Genomic DNA, 27133 nt, shown 5'->3' with positions numbered 1-27133 from the left:
CCTATTTTTGATATAGTACTGTAAATACATTATTAATAGTATATAAATGTATATTTATTTTTGCAAATGAACTGTTATGTGATATCATTCTCCTCTAAACTGCAATTATTTTTGTAGGGACTGAAACAAATATGAGCACAGAAGTTATTCAATGCACTACTCAAGATGTGACTGGTTGACTGGAAAAAGTTTCCACAAATTTATCCTAATTTCCTAATTGTTTCAAGGTTGATCTCACAGGAATGCCTACTCTTTTTAACTGTGTATGCAGCAAACAAACATTTTCTATAAACAGACATATTGGCCTTTATCACCAAAATAGCCCAAAATTTGAATTCACACGTGGATTAAATAGTTGTGGCAAAATAAACAAAATCTTCAGTTCCTATAGATTAGGTTAAAATGTATGTTTGCTGCAATATATAATTCAGAATGCAATTTTGTTCAAATTATCATCTTCTACTCCTTGTTTAGATAATGAAATTGATGGGGATACGTTAATTAACCTAACTGTGAATATGAGCTAAATGTTTTCCTAAAATAAAGGATCAAGTTAAATTCATTAGACTACACAGAAACAAATAAAGACTGAAATGCCTACCAAGACTACACACATCAGTCACGAGTAAAGGCGGGCGTACACGGTGCGATTTTTGCTGTCGTAGGAGCTCGCATGCGATTTTTTTTTCTCGGGACCAAATCGTTCATGCTCGTATGGTCGCGGCTCGCACCGTGTGAGAGGAATTACGAGCCGAGCCGAGCAGGTTACGAGCACCTTACGACCTCCCGATAATTTTTAAACATGTCAAAAAAGTTCGGGAGCTGTCTGTATAAATTCGTAGCGTTGGTGTGGGTGAACGAGACGATCTGGCAAAGCACTTGTAGTTGACCAATCAGAATGTACAAAACACAGAAGAAGAAAGACAAATGTGGCACTGCTACCTCAAATCTGGACGACAACTCTATAGCTGGCTATATGTTTCGCGCACACACACACTCCGGTGACCGGACATCATGACAAATATGACAGGTCCTTCAGTGACGACCTCTTGATCAGCTTCTTTGCCTGAAAAACCTGTCATACGTGTTATTGTGATGTCCGGTCACAGCTTTGGATGTGTGCGGAAACAGGAGAGAGTGTAGATTAAGCTATAAAACGAGGGTTACTTTTTGATATTAAAACTTTTTTGTTTTACTTTGTAATACTGTTGATTTTTCTTTATGTTTTATCATTATTTACAATCTAAACATAAAATAAGCCAACTAAAATATGTAATAAATAAATATAAAAGTTATTAGACTCCGTGCAGAGACCACTGGTTTAAACAGTATAGGATGGACAAAGAATGTCGCAATTTTGTGTAATCCAAGCTGTGCCAAAGTCGCTGTAGTACAGTTTCATAAATGAATGGATATTAAAAGGGCTGGCGTGACAGAGAATAAAAAGCAACGGAATGTCCATGTTTAATGGGCTATAAGAAATGCATTTATTGTTTTACACTTTTTACTCATATAATAAATGCAAATAAATTGTCAATGAACAAGAGACTATATTAAACATGATGATCATACGCGGAGACGACGTTTTCCAGATTATATGGAGATTCTGCTTTAACAAGAGCTTAAACGTTTTTGTTCGGTGTTTTTTACCCATATATATATTTTTTACATATTTTCGACCAAAGGAACACATGATATAGCCCAATGTAAGTTGTTATGGTAGCCTAAGCTTGTTCTGAAATGATGAGAATATTTAAATGACTAAAAATGTAGGCTATCTCTGAAACTTTATTTAAATAATGATTAATTTGTTTTCATACTATATTGGTATTGCTATGTATTAATTTACATAGGCCTACTGAGAAAATGCCATATATTATTATGCAATGCCTTCTGTATGGCATTTATTTTGTACATTTACATGAGCACAAATGCTGCGTGCTCACTTTTACTTCAAGACCCCGCATTGACCGAGGGTCCGCGTACATTTGCTCTAGACAATGCAAACAAGACTAGACAATGTGCTTAATATTACATTAAATGATTTTCGTTTTACAAATTAATATTTGGCTGGAGATGTATTGTCTAAATAATTTAATCATAAAGGGAAAGACGTGTTACGTTATCTTACCTTGCGTTTTACCTCAATTGCTCCTCATTCTGCATTTACAAATAAATAAATATGCCCACTGAATTTGTTTTTAAACGTCATATTTATAAAAAAGCAACACTATATGTAACATTAATAATACCAATATAGATATTTACTTGGCACTACAATCATGATATATTTAGAAGATAAAACCGCATATGCGCTAGCAAGAAAAAACACTGCCAGAGAAATTCCTTCACCGCCACAGCACTAGACCTATATTGCAATTTCGGAATGCATAAACAGAAATACAAAAAAACAGAAACAGTTTTCTGCACAAAAGCCAATATCTTTGCCGTATTCTTCTTGTTTTATTTTTTGTACATTCTGCCACTCACAGGTGCGAAATTGCTTACGTCAGAATTCCTCAAGTCCTACAGTAAAATCTTGTCGTGTGTGACTGCGTACGAATTATTTTCGCATAAACTCACTCGTGTCGTGTGCGAGAGCTCACGACGTTCCGACCGTCAGAATCCGCACCGTGTACGCCCAGCTTAAGTGTTTTACATCTAATTACTTTATTACTACACTATAAAAAATATGCAGCATTTTTGTTGAATTAACATATATATTTTTGTTACTTTAACTTAAAAAAATATAATACACTTTAATATAAAATTGTATAAGTTATGTCAACTTTTCATCAAATGCTCCAGGCAAGTATTATATGTTCATCAAATACTTCTGCCTCTGGCTATTTAGAAACAACAGTTTGTTGACAGAATCCATTAAGAGTCTGATAAAAAACGCTAATTTACAAGAAAGCATGTACAAGGCGCACTTGGAGGGTTTTGCATCTGAACTTATCTTCCATTTTCAGGTATCCAATAAGTTACCAATTAAAAAGGTGTGATTATCCCTTGTCACCAAATACCAGTTCTTGAGGGACTGGTAAGAGAATGGAAACACAAGATTTCATCAAAAGTCCAACAGATAACGAGTGCAGAGGTAAAGCATGTCAGACAAAGTGACACCTTAATGGACAATTATAATTTTATAATGCTTTGTGTTTTTTATTTTATAAAACTGAGGAAAACCAAGACATGTACAGCATAGAAAGAGGTAATTGTCACAAACAGACTGATCTTCAGGATTCAGTAAAAGCAGCAGTGGCGGCTCGTGACTGCTCATTCGAGGGGCGCTAATTCCAAATAAGTGTTCGGAGTGTCATGTGTGTTGCTTGCGTTTTCAAAATATGTGTTGGTTGCGTCATGTGAACCATGTGCATCATGTGTTTTGTCAAGATAAGTGTCTGCTGCACACGCGTCAAAACCATTTATGATAAAAGAGAGTCTCACGTTCACAAAATACATGCAAGACAATCCCTTAACACTAAACTCTGATTACGCATGAGATTATGTGAGTATCTGGCAAACGCGAGTGTCTCTTTTATCATGAACCCTTTAGACACGTTTGCAGCAGGCACTTATTTTGACAAGACACGTGATGCAGGATCTCTCATAGCACAGAACACATATTTTGAAAAAAGGAACCACACACATCACGGGCTACATACATATTGTGACGAACTTTGCATTAAGCGCTCTCAAAAAAAGAAGTCACCGGCCGCCACTGAAAATCAGTAAAGTTAATAATGCATACAGTTGTGGAAAGTCTGAGCAGTGGAAGATGAAAACAGCATTTTGGTGAACTTTGAAAAATAGAAAACAAGAATGCTTGAAAAAACACCAAATATTAAACTTTTTAGAGGACTGCATGGCATAGACAATGACTGAGAGTACTAAATCCCTATCCAGCCCTTAAAGTCCCTTCAGTTGTGAGTAGAATATTGTTCAAATTTAAAAAGCAAAAAAATAAATATTGTATCTGCTAATATTTTCATTATATTGGATTCTGACAGCTTGCATTTGAGGTCCAAAGCATACTTGACACAACATTGAAAGAAACATGCTGAAGAATCTAGGCCTGGTGGCACAGAAAGTGATTAATGAGTGCCACAGAAGACATTTTGGAGTACATTATCTGTACCGAACTGGATGAAGCAAAACAAGCCTACATTGATTTGGCACACAGAGGTAATGTAGCATGTTAAACTAAGAATGACAATAAACAATAAAACTATATGTCAGATGCAATTTCATAATTTTTATTAAAGGTCTCTCAATGGCTGCTGCTGCTACCATGTTGCTTCCATTTCTTTTCAAGGAGAGCCCAAGATTCCTTTATGTCATTAATCAGGTGAGCGAATGTGGCTAAGTTTATCTTTTTAAGAGTTTAAATCTATAATAATCCTTTTTCAACCCTATCTTTTAATATCAACTTTTTAAAGCCGGTATTGCATTGTGACCAGTGGCGGCTGGTGACTTCTCTTCCGAGGGGCGTTAATTAATAATATGTGTTTGGAGTGTCATGTGTGTTGCTTGTTATGTCAAAATATGTGTTCAGCCCATCATGTAAACCATGTGCATTATGCGTCTTGTCAAAATAAGTGCCTGCTGCTGCACATGCATCGAAATGATATGATAAAAAAGACACATTCAAAATACTCACAAGACACTAACTTAAAGGTGCAGTGTGTAAATTTTAGCAGCATCTATGATGTTGTGAAATACAACCAACAGCTCAGTCCACTGCTCACCCCTCGCTTTTGAAACACATAGAGAAGCTACGGTAGCCGTCACCAGACAAACATGTCATAGTCGGAAACAACTTAATAAAAAAAGTTTGTCCGTTAAGGGCTTCTGTTGAAACATGGTGGCACAAAATGGCGACTTCCATGTAAGGGGACCCTCATGTATGTAGATAAAAACGTCTCATTCTAAGGTAATAAATACATAACTGTTTATTATGAAAGGTCTTTATACACCCCTGATAATATAGTTTTGTATATTATTTTGCATTTCTGTCAAGAGATCCTTCTAAAAATTACACACTGCACCTTTAACAGTAAACTCCTTATACACTTTTATCATAAACCTCTTAGATGCATGGGCAGCATGAACTTATTTTGACAAGATGCATGATGCACATGGTTCACATGACACGCCGAACACATATTTTGAAAGGACGAACCACACACATGGCGAGCTTCGCATCGTGCACCCTCAAAAGTCACCGGCCGCCACTAATTGTGACAGGTAAAAATTCCTAATAAAGCATCTGAACTGGGAAGTTGGAATGTTTTTAAAGTTAAAAATAATATTTGTTTATAATATTAAATCCAAGTAGGAGCTTTGTATAACATTATCACTTTCTTGTTTAGGTACCAAATACACCCAACCCAGTTCTATATATAAAAGGAAGCCCTTTGGGTGCAGATTCAATCCTGGAGATAATGATGGAAGGTGAGAAAGTCTTTGAGGTAGAAGATGTCACTATAGCGCTTGTGCAGTCTACTTCATCTTCAGCATTGAAAAATTAATTTTTAAATTAATGTATGTTTATGTAAATGCATAAAGTGGAAAGTAAATACATGATGTGGATGAATCAACATTATTTTAAAAGATATATTCTAAATATCTATATATATCAATATATTGAATATACTGTAAAAATATGTCTATGTATGTATGTATGTAATGAAACAAAACAAAAATGCCACCTGCAGTTATTAAAATGGCCAATTTCTTGTTTAAATGAATGTATGTTTATCTAATGGCATAGTGTAGAGTGTAAATACATGATGTGGAGAAATCAACATTATTTTTAATTTTATTTAAATTATACCACTGGGATGTTGAATGCTTTATTCTGATTGATTGAGAAATATTCCATGGGTATGCATTATTTTCGATAACTGCACACCTTACTTGTCAAATGTCTTAAAAATAGCCAACAGAGCAATGTTTGTGGTAATCGTGATATAAGCAGAATAATTGACTCTCAAGGTGTAACGGTAACCCGCTTCGCGTCGTGCCACATTACCACCTTGGGTGTGCATTATTTTCTTATAATTCAATGGCCTGTTGTCAATTATTCCTTACAATGATATATTCAGTTACATTCTGTTAAATGTTGAATGAATTTGTTAATGTTTGTTTAAATTGCTGTCATGTTTGCAATAAACATTTAATAAAGTATCATGATGTTGTGTCTGTTATGAAAAAGTGTAATGATAGTAATGAATAATAATAGTCATAATTATTATTATTATTATTATTATGTCCAGAAGAAGGTTCAAAAAGGAACTCTGCTGGTTCTTTAAAGCACCTTTAAAAGAGGGTTCTAATTGGAACCTTTTTAAAAAGGTTCAGAAATGAACCTTAAAGGTTCCCCCACAGTTGCAATCTCCAGGAACTTCAAAAGGTTCATTTTAGAACCTTTTCTTTTTAGAGTGTGGGTTGTTTCGATCCATGGTTGGGTCAAATTTTCTACCTTTTCATTACATTTATATTTGTGCATTTGGCATTCTCTTTCATCCAAAGCGACTTGAAGTGATTCAAGGCATCCAGTTTCATTATTGTATGTATTCCCTGGGATGCAAACCCATGACCTTTGCGTTGCTAATGCAATGCTCTACCAAGTGAGCTACAGCAACAGGATCTGTACTCAAGCAGTTTCAATTGTGTGTCAACAAGGATATTCTAATTTTATGATATTTTCATCCCTATGCTACATTAATGCAGACCTTCGACTGCCATCAACCCACAGACGTCTACCCACCCATCCCTACATTTTCCTAATGGACTGTGGAATCTTGGCTGTGACAGTAGAGGTTAATGTGCAGTGAGTAGCTTGTCAAAGATCTATTCACACCCTCCCTCACTGTAGGATAAGCAAGGATTTATGCAAGTTGTGGGGGTTACCGCGAAATGGACATTTCAATCGATAGATGGTTTTATGATGTTGATGGTTGTTTAATTTGTCGCGTACCTCTGGCAAGGGAGTGCGCAGGGTGTTGAGCTATGCTAAAATGCATCTTGTGTGGTGTCGATGGAGGTGAGTAATTTCCAGGGATGAGACAGAGGTAAAGAGGGCATGTGGGAATGAAAGGAGGACAGGAGCCAGATGGATGAGTGCAAGTTAAGATGGAGGGAAAGAAATGGAGCAGATTCAAAGGCCGAGTCGGAAGAGGCGGGTTGTAAATTATGTGAAATTAGAAATAATGCAATTCTCTGAGCTTCCCACAAGCTACTTGGGTATTATTTTACAGTTTATCTACATATGGTACCAATATATGAGACAGAGGTAGTGATAAACGCGATGTGCAAGCATCTATTTGTGGTGGCCAATTTTGATTTTGTGGCGGACTGAGAAATAAATGAATGTATGGGGATGTATATTACAACAACGCTCTCTCTTGTATGATGTCTCAGCAGTAGGCAGCGCAAATATAACGAATCCCTTCCACTCTGAAGTGTTACTAAACTTAATGGAAAAGGTAACCAAGCCAAAGTGAGGTGAGGTGACCCGACCCAAACCGTGGGTACTATGCAATGGAAAAGCGCAATTAGGTACCAATATGTACCCCTAATATAATAATCTTTTAGTGCAAATGTGTACTTTTTGAAAGGTTACTACCCCATCGACAGCTAGGGACCATTTTTTTGACACTGAGGTTCTGAAGTTTAGAATTTTTTTTACCATTTCTCTAATTATTTATAATAATTTTCTTTTTTTGCGTTTAAATAAATAAATACATTTTAAGTTTTTAGATAATTGACAATTATATATGCTAATTTTGGAATAAACAATGTCAGAGGAATAGCCAATAATAATAAAAACTATAGGACAGTGATGCATTTTTATGAAAAAAAAAGATTTTTAGTATTGTAACTATATTCAGTTGTTATTTGTCATTTGTTTTGGTGAATGATCTATATCATATTTAATTTATATATTTTGTTTTATTTTAATTGGTTTATTAATTTAAAGTCACTGTTAAGTCCGATATGAAATGTGTTCAAAGTTTGTGACACCACAGAAAAATCTAATATTAACCACCCAGCCAAATTTGAATAATTAAAATAATTATAAAACGCCAAATAAATAAAATAAAAGATAAAAATTTTGGAGAAACTGGCAGGATTCTCTGTGCTCGGGGTGTGTCAGTTGTTAGCACTGAAACCACGCCCACTCGCAAGAAAGCTGCCGTCTCTCTTTAAAGGCGGGATGCATGATTTTTTAAAAACACTTTGCAAAAGGGAGTCGGGCCAAGTACCAAAACACACTTGTAGCCAATCAGCAGAAAGGGGCGTGTCTACTAACCGACATCTTTGCCTGGGTTGCCAATGTTTGGGGCAAGTCTATCAAAAGAAGGTCCAGATTCTATTGGGGTAGGGGCGTGTTTGTTTAGATGATTTAAAATATCAACATTGGCTTTCAGAGATCATGCACCCCGCCTTTAAGTTTTAAATACTGCTACAACCTGAATAGATGCTTGTTATTTGTGTAAAGGGTGGGGCCATGCTCATTCGCTCCAGTGTATCATCTAGCCACAGTTTTAGCCTCGCCCAAATAATCCTGAACACAGAAATCTGGAAAAAAGTTTAACGTGTAACTCCACAATTCAGTCTTTGTAATGTGTTTCAGGAAAACATTTCTTACATTTATGATGTGTTTAGAAGAAATTCTCTGAAATTACTTTACATGGACTTATCTTATAAATGCACCATAATGGTGAAGAAAAAATAAATGGACACACCCCCATTTTCAAATTATTAACCGCGTTTGATATTCTGTAACTCAGAGCTAAATAATTCTTCCTTATGACAGGGCCCAGTGTAGGTCAGTCAGTAAGGGATGGGCAAAAACCATTGAGGCATTACAAACACCATGTTCATGTCACTAGCCTGTGCATGGAGTTACGCCTGAAGCACTGCAGATATGTGCGTATGCATCTGTGAAAATCCTATTTATTCCCAGCCAGTAAACTGCTTTGCCAATACATGACCATAGTAATATGACCCACTGTGCCTTTTATTGCTTCTTGCTCACTTACTCGATTGCACAGTCACATACACACATTAAGATGCACTTTTATAATGAGGTAGCAGTGTATGGCTGTGCTAGGCTCTACAGTAATTGTTAGTGGTGCGGTAATGATGGGGATAACATTTCCCTTTTCTAGAATCGCAAATAACAGAACCATTCCAAGTCTTCATTCTCCAATTTCTCTTTTCGCCATTCTCATGTTGCGTGTGAAATGATTATATATGGTGCTTGATAAGACATCACTGTTATGATTTCTAATATTTGGTGACCAGAATTGTTCTCGGGCCCTAAGCAATGCGGAAAACCGAATATAAAAAAATCGCAACACACATTCCTGGTGTGATGTGCGTGCATCTGTCTGACTGCAAGGGTTTTTATGTAGTCGGTAGCATTTGTTGAGTTGCTGCTTGTAGTCACCACGCTACTTGTGTGTGTGTGTGTGTGCCTTAAAGGACACATAACTCTACTCCTCTCACCCACCTCCTCTCCCTCAATCCCTTGGATTATCAAAGTATTCTGTCTCCATGGAAAAGTGATGCTCGGAGGAGACGGTTGCCCTGGCAACAGGCGCACTTAAGCCAGGACCCTGGATAAAGGGGGAAGTACATCTAAACTGACTAAACTCAAGACAGAGAGTTTATTACACACCTCACTGTGGCACTCTGCATTAGTCACCAGCAGACTACCTGCCGCGTATCTGTATGCATGTGTCTGTTTTGTAAATAGGAACAGTACCAGCCACAGATCTAGTCGAGGGCAGATTACAGATCGTTCAATTGCTGTTTTCCCTCCTCCTTTGACTACTTAATCCTTTTCGGTTTAAAAAAAATTGGTTAGTTGTGGGAGTGACCACATTTGTGACCCTGGACCCAAAACCAGTCATATGTGGCATGGGTTTAACACATAATCATCCAAAGTCCGCATATTTATGCGGGGGACACATTTTTTCAAATATGGTGCGCACTTTCGCAGCATAAGTTGCAGATTTCCATGTGCAAAATATGCGGGGCTTGCATGATTTCATAATCCCTGCATTTTTGTTGCAAAAATCACATATATCTTAGCAGAAAGTTGAAAAATGTTGCATTTACCTTACACAAACGTTATGAAGTGACGTGATTATGTGACGTGAACATCATTGAAAAGCTGCAAAAGCTGAAAACAGTTTTTGCAAGTTCCCACAATTTTGCAAGTTCTCGCAACTTTTGCAGGTTTTCGCAACTTTTGTAGGTTCTCGCAACTTTTGCAGGTTCTCGCAACTTTTGCAGGTTCTCGCAACTTTTGCAGGTTCTCGCAACTTTTGCAGGTTCTCACAACTTTTGCAGGTTCTCACAAAAGAGGTTCTCACAACTTTTGCAGGTTGCCGCAACTTTTGCAGGTTCCCGCAACTTTGGCAGGTTCCCGCAACTTTTGCAGGTTCCCGCAACTTTTGCAGGTTCCCGCAACTTTTGCAGGTTAGTTCCCGCAACTTTTGCAAGTTCCCGCAACTCTTGCAAGTTCCCGCAACTCTTGCAGGTTCCCGCAACTCTTGCAGGTTCCCGCAACTCTTGCAAGTTCCCGCAACTCTTGCAAGTTCCCGCAACTCTTGCAAGTTCCCGCAACTCTTGCAAGTTCCCGCAACTCTTGCAAGTTCCCGCAACTCTTGCAAGTTCCCGCAACTCTTGCAAGTTCCCGCAACTCTTGCAAGTTCCCGCAACTCTTGCAAGTTCCCGCAACTCTTGCAAGTTCCCGCAACTCTTGCAAGTTCCCGCAACTCTTGCAAGTTCCCGCAACTCTTGCAAGTTCCCGCAACTTCATAGCATAAAATTGCATAAATATCCTGCATATTCCATCAAATTTTTTAAGAAAACGTGCCGCAAGATCAAGGATTTTTGCCTGCAACAATCACAAAAAAATTCTGCGTTTTTCTGGAAGGACTAATAATTTCCTACTGTAATTATATAAAAATGTCTTTATCATTAGTAAAATGTGTTGCTAAGGACTTAATTCGGACCACTTTAACGGCTATTTCCTTGCAACCTCCGATTCCAGATTTTCAAATAGTTGTATCGCTGCCAACTATTGTCCTATCCTAACAGACTATAAATCAATGGAAAGCTTATTTATTGATGATATATAATTCTTAATTAAAAAAAAAAAAACCCTTATGACTGGTTTTGTGGGCCAGGGTTACATATAGACACTAAACAAAAATATAAACTCAACCTGATCAACTGCGTGAGTCAAATAGTGGTCACACCAAATACTGGTTTTCGCCTTTTATTGTGGCCAGCCTAAGGCACGCCTGTGCAATAATCATGCTGTCTAATATTATCTTGATATGCCACACCTGTGAGGTGGATGGATTATTTTGGCAAAGGAGAAGTGCTCACTAACACAGATTTAGACAGATTTGTGAACAATATTTGGCAGAAATAGGCCTGTTTGTGTACATAGAAAAGTCTTAGATCTTTGAGTTCAGCTCATGTAAAATGGGGGCAACAACAAAAATGTTGCGTTTATCATTTTGTTCAGTGTAAAATCATTGTATACAACCAAAATTGACTCCCATAAACAGTAGTTAGATTAATAGTCTACTAAGGAAAGTGTATTGTAACATATCTTGAGCATATTTTTGATCAATTTTATTTATCTATTATAGTATACTGTATTATCATTATAATAAATGCAGTAAATTGGAGAAATCGTTGTCAGGCCTTACATGGAGTTGCAACAACCATCAAACTTTCAGCTTCTTGTATTTTTGCTTGCTAGCTTTCTGAAAGGATGTCATGTGGGACTTTATGATGATTCAGAGAAAACTTCTTAAAAAAAAGATCTCCAGTTTTTGCAGACTCGCCTGACCACAGCATTAAGCATATTATCAGCCTCCGACCACTAGCACACCCCAGCATCTACACCTTTTATTCACATTTGAGAGCTAATGCACTCGCATTTAATAATGGCACGGTGCCTGTGTTTGACGTGATTTCTGCTCTCATCTTTCCCACCGGGTTTTAAAATTCCTCTCTGTCATCATTTTATTTTTCTCTCAGCCTCAGGCCATTCAGTTCTGGCTCTCGTCGGAAAACCAGATGGGAACTGTGGTTTAGTTTTTTTGACCCATATATTCTATTCCTAACCCCTCCATTGCTGACAAAGCTCCCTCTTGGCCCAACAGGAAACTCCAAACCCAATTAGCAAGTTTTTTTTTTTACAATTGCAGAACTTGAAATGAAAACAGGCCAAGCTAACATAACAATGCCGCTCATTATATCATTGTGGTTGGATATTATTGGGAGGCGTGAAGATGCAGCAGACAGCTCTCTTTTACATTCTGCCATAGTCTAGTTATTTTTGTCAGATTTGGCATTGCGTCAACAGATATCTGTTCTTATTTGCTGTTAAATTTGTGATGCACAGGATCTAATATGGTCTAACATGGTAGCTCAATGGGTACTGTGGAGCATGCCGTTTACAACACCAAGGTCAAGGGATCAGTACCAACCTGGATAATGTCAACTGATAAATGCATAAGTGTAAACAAGAACTGTTTCGCTAAAGTAGTATTGAGATAAGCTGAAATATAGATGGGGTATGTGTTTGGGTCTTCGCCACCGTGTTGACGTTTTAGACCTTCTGAACATTAACCTCGAGGTTAACCTTTAATGATGTCCAGAGCGACGTTTAAGGCTGCCCTGCGGTTGCCATCTGTAAACAAAAAATTGGCATGTGGTGAACCTTTGAGGAGGCAAAGTTCCCTGTGTAGTTTTTTGTGTGTACTTCAATGTAAATGCCTTCTTTTGAAACTTTGCCTGGTGGTGTCACTGTTTGATAGCATTGCTTTGGATTAAAAGCCGTTTCTCCACAAGTTTCACAATCTGCAGTATGTTTAGTTTTGTTTACTGTTGCATTTACTGTTGTTCACCAGAGAAAGTTTTATTGCTCAGAGTTTTCTCTTTCATAGCTCGTGAGATTTTATGGATTTCTGAGTTGTTTCTCATTTAAAGGAAAACACCACCGTTTTTCTTACCTCAACTTAGACAAAATCTTTTTTGAATGCGTACACTTAATCTTTGTACAGCGCTTCGTAAATTTGTTAGCATTTAGCCTAGCCCCATTCATTCCTTAGGATCCAAACAGGGATAAATTTAGAAGCCACCAAACACTTCCATGTTTTCCCTATTTAAAAACTGTTACATGAGTAGTTTGGTGGTGTTTTCTTTTTTAAACTCTGTATTTATTCTTTTTTTTTGTAAAACCCCCAAAGAACTTTCCAGAGTATAGAACTCAAACAGTTGCAGAACATCATTTCCCACCCCTCCAAAAAAAAATAAACAAATGGACAATAAATAAATAAATAAGTAAATAAAATGACATTGAATAAAAGTTAATAAATAATTAAATAAAATAAAAAACACAAATAAAAACTGGTGTTTTCCTTTAAGGAATAACAAAGTCTTAGATGTTTCTATCTTCTAAAATTGCTTATAGAGAAATAAAACTAGAAACAAATTAGATAATCGACAATTGTATGGAGCTGTATGGAGTTCATATGTGACCCTGGACCGCAAAACCATTAATTCAAAATATTTGTAGCAATAGCCAACAATACATTGTATGGGTCAAAATTGTTGATAGAGAAGATATTTTGTAAATTTCCGACACTGTAAAAATACTTTCCTGCCTTAAAAATTTTTGTTGAATCAACTCGGATTTACAAGTCATTTCAACTTACTATTATTTATCTTGACTAGAGATGAGTTGTTATAACTACAGGTGAGTTGTTATAACTTATAAAATTAAGTTGATTTCTCAACTATATTTTATAAGTTATGACAACTCATCTCTGTTGACATGACTTGTAAATCTGAGTTGATTTAACGAAAAATGTTAAGGCAGCAAAGTATTTTTTACAGTGTACCATAAATAAATAAAAAATGTATTTATCATTAGTAATATGGGTTGCTAAGGACTTTTTGCACAACTTTAAAGGGTGATTTTCTCAGTATTTCGAATTTTTTGTTGCATTTCAAAAATGTTTTTGTGGTAGAGGTCTTCTTGGTTACAAAGAAATGAACCTGAGGCGAAATGACCCGAGTCACTTTATACCCGAACTCGACGTGCATAAATATTTATTTTTTAAAGAAAGACCCGACCCAAGACAAACCCGAGAAAATAAGACCCGAGCCAGTGGCGATTTTTTTAAACCCCAAGTGGACCCGAATGTAAACGGCAGCAGCGTGTGTACAGTCTGCAGCCCTGCACACAGCAGTCAGACAGAAAGAAACCTCGCTGGTCTCGCAACCATTTTCGCAAGGTGCTCCATTTGTTTTACTTTGTTATCTGACGACGACACAAAGATAACAACTAAAATGTAGGCCTACATTTAAAACTGACTGCCATGTCTGTCTCAACGAAAATTATCCTACCGCCAGCCACACAATGTCGCAAGCATTCTTGGCAAACAGAGGAGGGAGAGGTTTGAAAAGGACATTGACACACACACGCGAGAGAGTTTGGGTATCCGGGTCCGTTCGGCAAAAACACATTCATTTTAAATTACCCAAAACCCAATGCCGCTATTATTATACCCGACCCATTTCCGAGGCACACATGAAACTTTTAGACCCGAACCCCAGGTTTTCAGATCTAAGTGGACCAGTGAAGACCCCTATTTTGTGGTCCATATAGGTAAACTAATCTAAATTTTGGCAAATGCGATGAGAAGTGTTTTAGTTTATATTACAGTGCTCAACGCAAATAATTTTTATACTGGCCCGGTCGGCCAGTGGTTCAGGTCAGGGGCGGTTCTAGGGTCAGTGGATATCCGGGGCTTAGCCCAAAGACATCCAAGCATGTGTCAAAAATACACTTTTAATAGCTAAAACATGATAAACGTTTTCTAAGTGGTGTTATTTTTGCCGGATTACCTTTTTAATAGTGCTCATTAAAATAACAATTTTCCACTGAGTTAAACTGAGAACACTTTACACTGATATCAAAGAAGTTGTTCATCTCAAAATGAAAATTCTGTCAACTTTTACCCCACTTCTTGTAATTTTAAACCTGTATGACTTCTGCAGAACACAAAATAATATATTTTGAAAAATATTGGTAACCCTAACACTACTCCCCCATGACTTTGACTAATGTAAGTCAAAGGGGGGCCAACAGGTTTTTTTAACATATTGGCTCTTTTTTACTCTCCACTTAATTCAATTGTTCCTTTATTTTATCCGCAACTGTTCTCTCTTTAATTTTTATATTAATAAGGCTACTGCTCTATGTGTAACTTAAGCACAGACACAGCAAGCAACATAATGATATACAGTATACTTCATACAATTCTTATATTGAGATGAGTGAGCTTCATAGCATACAGTCTTTTATTTTTTGCACTTTTCTCCTCATCTTTTCTCTTTTCTTAACCTGGCACTGATGACTCTATTTTTAATCCGTGATTTAGTATGTGTTACATCTCCATCTCTACAGTATATGAGGCGTTGCTATAAGCTGTGACTTGGCGTGAACTAACCCCGCGCAGCTCTTTGAGTAACAGCTGGGTAACCCCACAGACAGAGTAACAGATCATCTCTAGACGCAAACTCCGACAAGATTAACCGATTGCATGGTGGCAGTAATATGATTGACGTGTGGTGCATATGAGCAATTTAAGTCCGATCACGCATTCAGTTTACTCGCCGTCACGGAGAGCGCGCTCATGGTTGCGTACAGTAGCAACGAAAGACGCGCCACCTCTCACGCGCTTTGGAAAAGAAAGGTCTTTAACACGCGTTTTTAACCGTTTACATAAATTATCAAACAAGCAAGTTGACAGTTCTTGAAGAGAGATTTACAGTTCGGCTGTAATAGAAAATATTTTAACAGATTAAAATTAGTGACGCGCATAATATAACAATCGTGGCTTTACAAAATAGATCCGGGGCTCAAGCCCCGCTAGCCCACCTCTAGCGCCGCCCATGGTTCAGGTTTTCTCTTGCTCTGCCAAAATTTTCACTGGCCCCAATAAAAAACTGTCAGTGTAACATATTTAAAAATAATAATTTTTATAAAATAATAAGAATAAAAGTCAAGTATAATGGTATACATATACAACAGACATGTTCCAAAGAAAAAAGATTCCCAACTTTACTGCTTTACCTGTAAACTGACAGCAAACTCTGCAAAATATTGCATTGTTTCTTTCCTCGTGTTCTACCCAAGTAAATGTCTGCTACCAAGATGTTAGATAATATACATTGATGAAAATTTATTTTAGTGACTACGGGTGAAGCACTGGCCCGATCAGGCAAGTGACAAGACTTTTTACTGGCCCGAACGTCTCTCACACTTGCCCCGGGCAACCGGGCAGTCCTTTATGTTGAGCCCTGTATTAAAATCTTCAACATTTTTGACTTCATTGCAGACATTATTGAGATCTCTTCTGTCATGCTAACAGAGACATATGTGAGATTTTAGGGTCTTTTATCCTCTGAGATGTAGGAAACTAAGCAAAATATTTTATTTGGTAGCCTATTATTCTAATTTTGATGTCTGGGAGAAATAATTGCAAGAGATCTAATCTGTGATTTTTCTTATGGATCACCAAAAACATATTGATATGCATAATATTTCTGGAGTAAATATAATACATAGAAAAATCATTGCAGGGTTTTATGTAGAATTAGTTTAGGATTGGTTGGGATCTCCATTGCCTTTTTGTTTCAGTCTGAAACAGTCCGGTCTTTTTCTGTCAGAATTGAAGAGTGCATGGTGACTTTTTGTCATCAAATCAATGTGAAGATTTTCGGTAAAACACAGACGCACGGTAATATACTGAATTGGGATGCAGTTCATGTGTAATGTGTGGCTTCGGGGCTTGCCTTAGAAAGCATGATAAAGTACACCAAGGACGCTTTTCAGCTTCGATGAGAGAAATAACATTAACATTCAGTAAGCGCAGACGATTCTGTCTCCGCTTTTGTATTTTACTTGTAGTTAAGGCAAATCCCAGAATAATGTGTGGTTACACTATGAGCACATGTACCATTCCGCATCTTCTACAAACTTTGTGATTTGTTCCCAAGGAGACCACAACATTTTGTTGGGTCTGCTGTGTCATGTGGAGGTGAGAAGAAAGTCATTGGTGACCGTCAAGGCCACTTAAGCCTGACATCAGTAAACTTCCAATTTGCTGCACGTTCTCAGAAACTAGTAAGAATGTTAACTCGGCAGGGAGTTGCTGTTAGCGCTCACTCGCTGACAGATGTGTTTGCGTGCATAAACTCCTTCTGAATTTTCCGGCAAGCGTGTAAACGAGGCTTGCGACAGAAAATCAGTGGAAGAATCGACTGGTGGGATGCCAGCTAGTGTGTTAAATCCAGTATGTGGAAAGCAGTATGCGTTTGAAATATTTCTCATTGATCCTTACTTCTAGATTAATTGTCAAAGTGAGTGTAGGTATTAAAATTCAGCACACAACTTGTACCGCTCTGTTGGTGGTATGGACATGAATGATACTTAATGCATGATAATGCAGTTACTAACCGAAAGGACTTGCAGTGGGATATGGTAGCCATATTTATTATTGATTGTTGAACGTGTCTATCAACATCTCTCTTTATGTTGTCACGGGGGACTTAGCATAGCCAATGTATTAATTTCAATTGGAGTCTTGAAATTTATGCAGGTTATGTAGTGTGTACTTGCAATTAAATGGGAATGCATACTGTGAACCTCATGGCCGAATAAGTGAGTAAAATCTCCAAAGTCTCTCTCTCTTTCTTTCTCTCTCTCTCTCTCTCTCTCACTTAAAATCACAGTCATTAGTGCAGGAACAGTAATGTTACATTCGGAGAGGCTTGGCAGCAGTGAAGACAGTAAATACAGACTATTAGTGATGTGCCTTTGCTCTCTCTGCACTGGTAGTCAGTGGTAAACTAGGGCACAGGTGCAGGGGTCTTTATCCAAATCCTAAACTTTACTTTTCTTTATTATGTTTATATGTATAAGGACCCTTTCGGGTAACTTAAAAAATACAAATGATTGCATTCCTTCACATAAAGAGAGTTTTTTGCAATGTATAGGAAACCACCTGAATAATAGCCCTATTCCTTTATTATTTTTAGATAGTAGATGTATTTCAGATTTTCCTTCCACTTAAAGAATCTGCAATTTATCACCATTACTGTCTAGTATCTAGCCAGAAATGATTTTTTTTTATCTCCAGGTATATTATTTTTTGTCTCTTTCTGTTATTGTCATCATCTCGCTGCCCTGTGGCTCTTAGACCTCAGGAAAAATCAATCCAGACGTCTCAAGTGTTTTAATAAACCAGCTACACTTGAGGATTGACTGTGTCCCAGTTTGTGTACATAGTTTGTGAAATAAAGTATATACTTTGCTGTTGACAGTGTAAAAGTACATGCTTTTAAGTAATTAGCACACGTCATAAAATTACTATCATGTCAAGAAACAAGTTTTAAGGTTTGATTTGTGTACGTCAATAATAACCAGCCAATCGTTCATGTTTTTACATTTACTTTGGTGTGTGTGTATTATTACATGTTATACCACGGACCTACTGAATGCTGTATTCTGATTGGCTGAGAAATGTTCAATGGGTGTTGATTATTTTCAACAACCGCACGCCTAACCTTTAAAATGTCTTAAAAATAGGCACCAGAGCAATATTTTTGGTAACCGTGGTATAAGCGGAATAATTAACTCCGGTCCTTTGAATTACTTGAAAATAATAATAACTCCGCTACACGTCGTGCCGCCGTCTCAAGTGTTTTAATAAACCAGCTACACTTGAGAATTGACTGTGTCCCAGTTTGTGTACATAGTCTGTGAAATAAAGTATATACTTTGCTGTTGATAGTGTAAAAGTACATACTTTTAAGTAATTAGCACACGTCATAAAATTACTATCATGTCATGAAACAAGTTTTAAGGTTTGATTTGCGTACGTCAATAAGTTACAGCCAATCGTTCACGATTTACTTTTGGTGTGTGTGTATTATTACATGTTATACCACGGACCTACTGAATACTGTATTCTGATTGGCTGAGAAATGCTCCATGGGTGTTGATTATTTTTCAATAACCGCACGCCTAACCTTTAAAATGTCTTAAAAATAGACACCAGAGCAACATTTTTGGCAACTGTGGTATAAGTGGAATAATTGATTACGGTCTTTTGAATTATTTGAAAATAATAATAACTTCGCTACACGTCGTGCCGCCGTCTCAAGTGTTTTAATAAACCAGCTACACTTGAGGATTGACTGTGTCCCAGTTTGTGTACATAGTAGGGATGCTCCGATCGATCGGCCGATAATGCTTGCTATGTTTCTCAATTAATTACGGTGAAATGCCGCTACATCCAAAAGCCAGGGGGCACTCTCGTGCAGAAGCTCAAAATGCGCTGTAGACGAAGAACAATACACACGCAGCTGTGAAGACACGCAGCTCCATGAAATGGCTGAAGGATATATTTATATTGCTGTTCTTCAAATCTTTTCAGGTATTTTCATGATAATAAAGAATATGTTATGTTATAAACGACCCAAACTAACAGTGATTTTAGATCAATAAGGACTTACTGATCAAAAGCCGTAGTACATGAAATAGCTGTAATAAGATCGGCTGTCCGATTCAGAATAGTGATCTGCAACGTATTATTAGTGGAGATCGGCATTGATCGGAGCATCCCTAGTACATAGTCTGTGAAATAAAGTATATACTTTGCTCTTGATAGTGTAAAAGTACATACTTTTAAGTAATTAGCACACGTCATAAAATTACTATCATGTCATGAAACAAGTTTTAAGGTTTGATTTGCGTACGTCAATAAGTTTCAGCCAATTGTTCACGTTTTTACATTTACTTTGGTGTGTGTGTATTATTACATGTTATACCACGGACCTACTGAATGCTGTATTCTGATTGGCTGAGAAATGTTCCATGGGTGTTGATTATTTTTCAATAACCGCACATCTAACCTTTAAAATGTCTTAAAAATAGGGACCAGAGCAATATTTTTGGTAACCGTGGTATAAGCAGAATAATTAACTCCGGTCCTTTGAATTATTTGAAAATAATAATAACTCCGATACGTGTCATGCCGCATTACCACCTTGGTGTGCATTATTTTCTTATAATTCAACGGCCTGCCGTCAATTATTCCTTACTTAACGATATGCAAAAGGTACAAACCCCAAGGTAAACGATGACGCGAGTTATCGTCTCCAACGTAAATCTATTTTCTTGGACTACAACTAACACACGGATTGTAGGCAACAGTTTACTTCCTGGGATTGGTGATGTAGACAAGACCGACATTATCATAATTCCTCCCGCTTGTACTCACAGCCTGTAAGTTAACTCCTGTTAGCATTGCATTGTAAGCGAATCTTTCAAACATGGTAAGGAGCATCACATTTCCAGCAGACATCAGAGGTATTCAGGCCAATCACAACGTACAGATTAGCTGGCCAATCAGGGATACAGCGCTTTTCAAATAGATGAGTTTTGTACAAAATCTGTGCATTTCAGGAAGAGAGGGAAATTTGGAGCTACAAAAATATACGGTATGTGGAAAATGTTTTTTTTAAACCATAAACCACAAGAACACTGTATTATAGCATTGTATTATAATCAGTGTTTCCTCTAGGATTTTTTCCAGCTGTGGCGGCAGGGGGTGCCCATGATGATTATAAATGTACATTTTTTATGTAGAATATAGGCTACAGTAAACTAACATGTATTTTTTTTATCATTTTCATGCTGTCATTTACTTTTCCTTATATTTATAGCATATTGCTTTTCTATGTTTGATCTAAACCGTATTTTCTTAAAAATACGGTATATAGCTACGTAGTTGGGATATTTCATTGTCGTTTTAATGTAGTGTGCATTGCAAGTTCATGCTCGTGTTTAGCGTTACAGAGCTGTTGCAAAGTCACGCACAGTCCTGTTTGATAATCCGCACCGCTGTGATTGACCGAACACCCGACCAGTTATCCGACATGAGCAGCAATTTTATTCCACACCCGACCCGTTTGACATAAAGACCCCGACCCGGTCACACCGCAAATCGCGCAGTTAAATAGAAACCATAATGGTCTTCAGACAGATCTTAAACACAAATAAGCACGGGCCATTTAAAAACGAGTCGAATTTTGGTCTTGGATGTTAGACCCGAATTTTACTCTTGTCTATTGAGTCCCGACCTGCATCTACAACGCAAATGACACGTGAATAGCCTATTATTACATCCGTTACATCCAATATTAGCGGTTCACCAGGGCCGCCTTAACCTAATGTGAGGCCCCGGGGCTAAGAGGTTTTGTAGGCCCCCCTTCCCCTCGATTTATAGTCTCTTTTTTAAGTGTAATATCTAGGTAATCTACATCACAAAATGCATTAGTTTCTTTCGAGACATACAACAGTGAGTTTTCCCTCTTTGAGCCAGAAAACACCATAATATTGTTATTAACATATCACTGAGCCCACTTGAGCATAAACACAAGACACTTTATTTAACAACCACACACAGCAACTTGTGGTGATAATAAAACCAAAATGTGTGAAAGTTTATATGTTTATAAGCTTTATGTTTATATAGTTTTTGGAATATAATTTGAAGAAAATTGCCACTCACTAACTAAATGCTCACCACAGTAAAAATATAAGAAGTTAAAGTTAGTTTTAAAGTGAAAATGCATTAATGATAACAAAAGATAAGTCTTTATAGACAGAATCTTGTTTTTTAATCAGTTATTTATTTTGTAGCATACTGAAGATATAGTATGCATTGTATTTAGTATTTATGCATACATAAGCATGTAAAATGACCAAGTATAAATATGCACAAGACAGACAGGGAACATACCTGTATATAAAATCTTTAAATAATGAGATTATAATGGTGCTATCAGGGGATGATCATTTGAGATGGTCTTGTCGCTCTTTACTTTCTTAGACTTGCACCTTTACCGTTGCGTCTCTTTCTCATCTTTCTAAACCAACAGATGTGTGTACTGTGAGCTAACGTCGCGTCAAACTACATCGCTCCAGCTGCGTACGCGTCACTGATATAAACGCGAGTAAACTTAAACTTTATAACAACTAACAGCATTATGTGCGGGAACCCCATTCTTAATTTAGCGGCACAGTTTATTTTGCACGTTTGGAGAGACTTCTGCATGCCAGAGACTCAGCTGAACGAGCACATAGAGCGAACGAGCGAGCGCGCGCACGAAAGAGAGAGAGAGAGAGAGAGACCTGTCCTGCACCTCACTAGTGCTTATTATGAAATTTCAGAAATTACTCTTTCATTTGTTGGTGGATTATATATCACACTCAGTCTAACGTGCAGGAATGTCAAGTTGACAACGCGCACTTAATAACATTACGCGGAATAAAAAATATGTTACGTCTGACATTTTATTTCACGTTAAGTTACAACGGACCAATCAGCAGCCATGTAACGTGCAATTAGAGTGATTGACAGAAAACCCGACAAGTTACAAAACAATATGAGATTTTCAGCTCGTCATGAACGCAAACTTGGGAGGCCCTTGAACTTGGGAGGCCCCTGGGCTTCAGCCCAGGTAAGCCCGTGCATTAAGGCGGCCTTGCGGTTCACCCACGGGTACCCCGACCCTGCCGTTTCGTCTGAAAACAGATAAAACAGATTCACAGTCTGCCTCAAGTTTTTATTACCAACGTTCTTCTCTTCCCACGGGAATAATGTAAGTTTCCTTACAAACAGATTCGACTATTAATGTCTTGCAGGCGCATATGAGTAGTATTCAGTATTTAGCCTTTTGTTTTTGGACAAATATCTTATCATTTAATATGAAACTTAATGTGAGTGTCGAAGAACGGAAGATTGACAGCTGAGCGGTCAGCAGCGCGCTGCGCTTATAGTCTATATTCTGAATAACTAATGGCCTGATAAGTTGATTATATGAGTACAGTGATTACAAATGAATGTCCAAAAAACTCCTAATATGTTAAATCGAAAGTTTAATCATGTCTTTTCTCGCAGCCCTGCGCTGCGTCCGTGTAGATGTGCAGGTGAACATAATACACGTGATGACCTTGCACCTTAAATTACCCTAAATTTATAGTCATAAAGATAAAAGTAAAACAACATTCGAAACTTCAAATTATGTATTTTTATTTGTGTAAACTCACAATAAGGAGAAAACCTTGTGCTTATTTAAAATCATTAAAAACATGACGTGCCTTCGATCTAAAGAACAAACTCAAATACTTTTTTATTCGTTTTGTCAATTTAATAATTATTTAAGGGTACCATATTTCGTGTAGGCTTATTTATTTTATTATTATTTCTCAAAACAGAGACGTAGCCTAATCATCATCTGTTGATTTAAATCTATTTGTGCATGAAACTTAACCCAGGGAGGAAATTATGATATTTTAGGAGATTTATTTATAAATGAGTGAACGCGAATCCAGAAAATAATTTATTTCTAAGACAGCAGTCTGGCAGGTCGGACATTTCGGTAGCTTTATTTTGCGATCTGCTGCCGTGGGTTTTGTCTAGAAGGGATACAGCAAATGCCGAAAAGTTAAGGATTAGATTTGGAGGTAGGATCTGGCTAAATAAGATACAAATACATCCTACAATCGTGTGAATTTTGTGTTTAGAGTTGGGTTTGGGTGAAGGATTAGGATAAAACAGTGCTCATCTGGCGAGATTTTGTTTGCTGTATCCCTTCTATCCACAACCGCAGGCGTGGCGGGGATGTTTTATGCGCGGCGGCCCGCCACGGTAGAATGTATATAGCGGAAACACTGATAATAAATATTTTTTAGCAATGAAATAGGTGCACTTTAACAGCCAATTTGACCTCCCATTTGATGCTTGCCAAGCATTTGTTTTAGAGTTTTCAGTAAAAAGTAGGATAGACAGGCTGCCAATGAACAAATAGACATTTGACAGCTGTGAGTAGAAACAATTTCTGCACTTGTGCTGATGTGCCATGGCTGTCAAGCATTTATATTTCTTCAGTTTGTTATCTATGCTTGTCATATATGTATACATGCACAGCACAGGTAAACCTGACACAAACATTTTCTGAGTCTCACGTCTCTTTCTGTATGGTTAGTTACTGTTGGAGGCTTGTCTACGAGTGACTACAGTATGTGTGTTTGTTTGTGTTTTCTTCCAATGGCAAACGTAAATGGATTTTTAATTAGCTGTTTCCACATACTATTGTGTACAGTATGTTAGGGACCAAAGTACAGACACTTTGAATAATAAAGATAACCCTTTTAATGTTTAAGTTTTTGCATTGCCAGCCACATTATTGTCACGAAAGTTAAATATACCCCTACCGTAATTCCTTGGTTGACTTTTCTAATGTTAAAAATGTCACTTTTATTACTGTGTTATTCAAAATAATAATAATAGTACCAATGCTGTTTTATTAAAATGGTAAAGTTCAACCTCAAGTAAATATTATGTCATTATTTGTCCTTGTGTCTGGATATATATATATATATATATATATATATATATATATATATATATATATATATATATATATATATATATAAATTAGGGCTGTCAAAAGATAAATCGCGATTAATCGCATCCAAAATAAAAGTTTGTGTTTACATAACATATGTGTGTGCACTGTGTCTAAATATTATGTATATATAAATACAGACACATTCAGGTATATATTTAAGAAATATTTGCATTTAAATACTGTATATACATTTATATAATTTATATTTTATATGAATATAAATATTACATATATTAACATATTAATTTTTTTTTAAAATATATACATAATTGGGTGTGTTTTTGTATATAAATAATAATTATACACCGTACACACACATTGGTTATGTTAACACAAACTTTTATTTTGGATGCGATTAATCGCGATTAATCTTTTGACAGCCCTAATTTAAATACACCCAGAAACGTCACATTTTTGCTCCCACAAAAAAATGGCAATTTTAACATGCTATAATAAATTATCTGTGGGGTATTTTGAGCTAAAACTTTATATACGCACTCCGGGGACACCAGAGACTTATTTTACATATTTAAAAAAATCTCATAATATGACCCCTTTAAAAATATTAAAATATTCTTACATTTTTATACATCTTACATTTTTATCTTTTTATAATCCTAATATATAATCCATCCATTGTTCGGTCTTGTGACATTATTTTTATGATAATTAAGAAACTATTCCCAATATTCTTCTCAAAAGTATGCGAATACAGTAACATTTCTTTGTGAAAGTAAAATATAAAGTAATACATTTAAACAAATACGTTTATTCAAAATAAGCCTGCCTCCAAGAAATTGTTAGATCAGCGTTGATTGGCTACTCTCTCCTCCGGCTCAGCCAATCGATTTACGACTTCTGTGTCAAGTCGTTCACCGCTGTTGACTAAGCCCCACAATTACTGTTCACCGTGCAATGTGGCGTATTGATTGCCATGGTACAAACGGTGCAATGATACACCCACACAGACCCACACTTTACAAAAGCTCACGTCCACAAAGGCGCAAGTTGTCCCCTGTGTGTTCATTTGTTCGCTTTTCAAAAAGAAAACTTTCAGAACTCTGCCGCTGGTTCGGACTTGCCCACGCGGGTGGAAGGGGAGAATAAAGGTGTTATCATGTAAGATAAAAATATAGCCCTCTTATGTAGCCCGCGACCACAAGGGACAGTCGGAATTGAACAGCATCAGAGGTGTGAAATGGAGTTTGCTTCTGTTCTCACAGATCCGTGTGTCCGGGTGCATGTGCGAGCATGTGACAGCGTACAAAGTAAATAGGCAGGAGAAGAAGGGCTCTGGTGACTGTCGGCAATTGTCACTGTGATTTGTGGATGTATTAATCCCCGCGTCGACGCATCGCCCAGGGATCGTTGTAAGAAATCTGTGGTCTAAGAATAGGCAGGGATATCTGTTGTTCGCCGGAGAGCTTACAAGCAAGGATGATCGGACCTTGCGTCTGAAGCTTCTGGGCAAAGGAAATCTGCATGCTGTCGAAATGGTCTTGAAGCTACTTCCTGTCACGCTTTATACCTCTCCCTTGCTTTGACTATCCGTCTCTTTCTCTCCGTGACCTCGGCCTCATTATTCCGTGGACTGTCGGCCTCATTTGTTGTCTGACAAGTAGATGGGTGTGCTGTCAGTTGCTGTTCTCTTGTCTTATAATGCCTGCAGGTTACCGATGGGCCCGCTTCTTCTCGCTCACTTTTGATGGGCACGTCCGGTCTCTCTCTGTTCTTGATCTCATCTCATCTTCCTGCTCCCGCTGTGTTTATGTTTTTCATTTAACATTTATTCAGCTGGAAGACAGTTTCTTCCATGTAACCTGTGGTGCATTTACAACTCTTCACATTGGCAGATGCTTGCATCCAAAGTCTTACACTGCAGGTCCTGTACATTTGATCAATGCGAATTAAATCAATTAATTCTTAAATACATTTAAACCATATGAATTGAAATACAGGCTTTGATTATATTTTAATGGTAATAATATGGACTTTATGCAACACCTGACATTATGTTTGTGCAAGGGAATAAAGCCTTTTTGGCTTTGTGAGAGATGTTCCTGCGTTAAAGAGAAATTTCATCCAAAAATAAAATCTTAACTAAGAAGTTTCAGTGATTTTGTTTCCATACAACTTCCTTCAGATTTTAGGATATTTTAGCCTTCGGAGGATCCATAATTTGCATCATCTGCTGTATGCGCCCACTGCGCCTGTCAGCGGGACACAGCGGAGACGTTTCTGACTTATTAAAATAAATATGGAACCTGAAGAATAGAAATTTATTTTCGAAAATATGACACATTGATGTAGATTAACTCCTTCGCCGCCATTGACGAGTTATCTCGCCAATTATGAGTTAATATTTAACTGATAAATATGCCTTTCTGGACTAATTTCAAAGTGAAAGTGTAATACCGCTTTTATCCACTAGATAAACCGAATTTATCAAAAACGGAAGTTAAAAAGATTTAATGATTTATTTTAACTGCCTTTATGTTTGATAGTCATTCTGAGTCTGATCTGTAACATAAAT

The 27133-nt window shown here is 37.1% G+C and overlaps 1 protein-coding gene and 1 long non-coding RNA gene across 2 annotated transcripts in view; both read left to right on the top strand.

Moving 5' to 3' along the window:
• tex264a (testis expressed 264, ER-phagy receptor a) overlaps window positions 1-27133 on the top strand; it is a 92991-nt gene that overhangs the window by 40788 nt on the left and 25070 nt on the right. The gene's annotated exons all lie outside the window — the stretch shown is intronic.
• LOC141365691 (uncharacterized) lies at window positions 3915-6192 on the top strand. Its single transcript, XR_012370746.1, has 3 exons — window positions 3915-4188; window positions 4269-4351; window positions 5376-6192. It is a non-coding gene; the product is annotated as an uncharacterized lncRNA (long non-coding RNA).

Source organism: Misgurnus anguillicaudatus, chromosome 8, assembly GCF_027580225.2.
Source record: "Misgurnus anguillicaudatus chromosome 8, ASM2758022v2, whole genome shotgun sequence".
NCBI lineage: Eukaryota > Metazoa > Chordata > Actinopteri > Cypriniformes > Cobitidae > Misgurnus > Misgurnus anguillicaudatus.
This window is presented reverse-complemented; position numbering and strand designations above follow the sequence as displayed.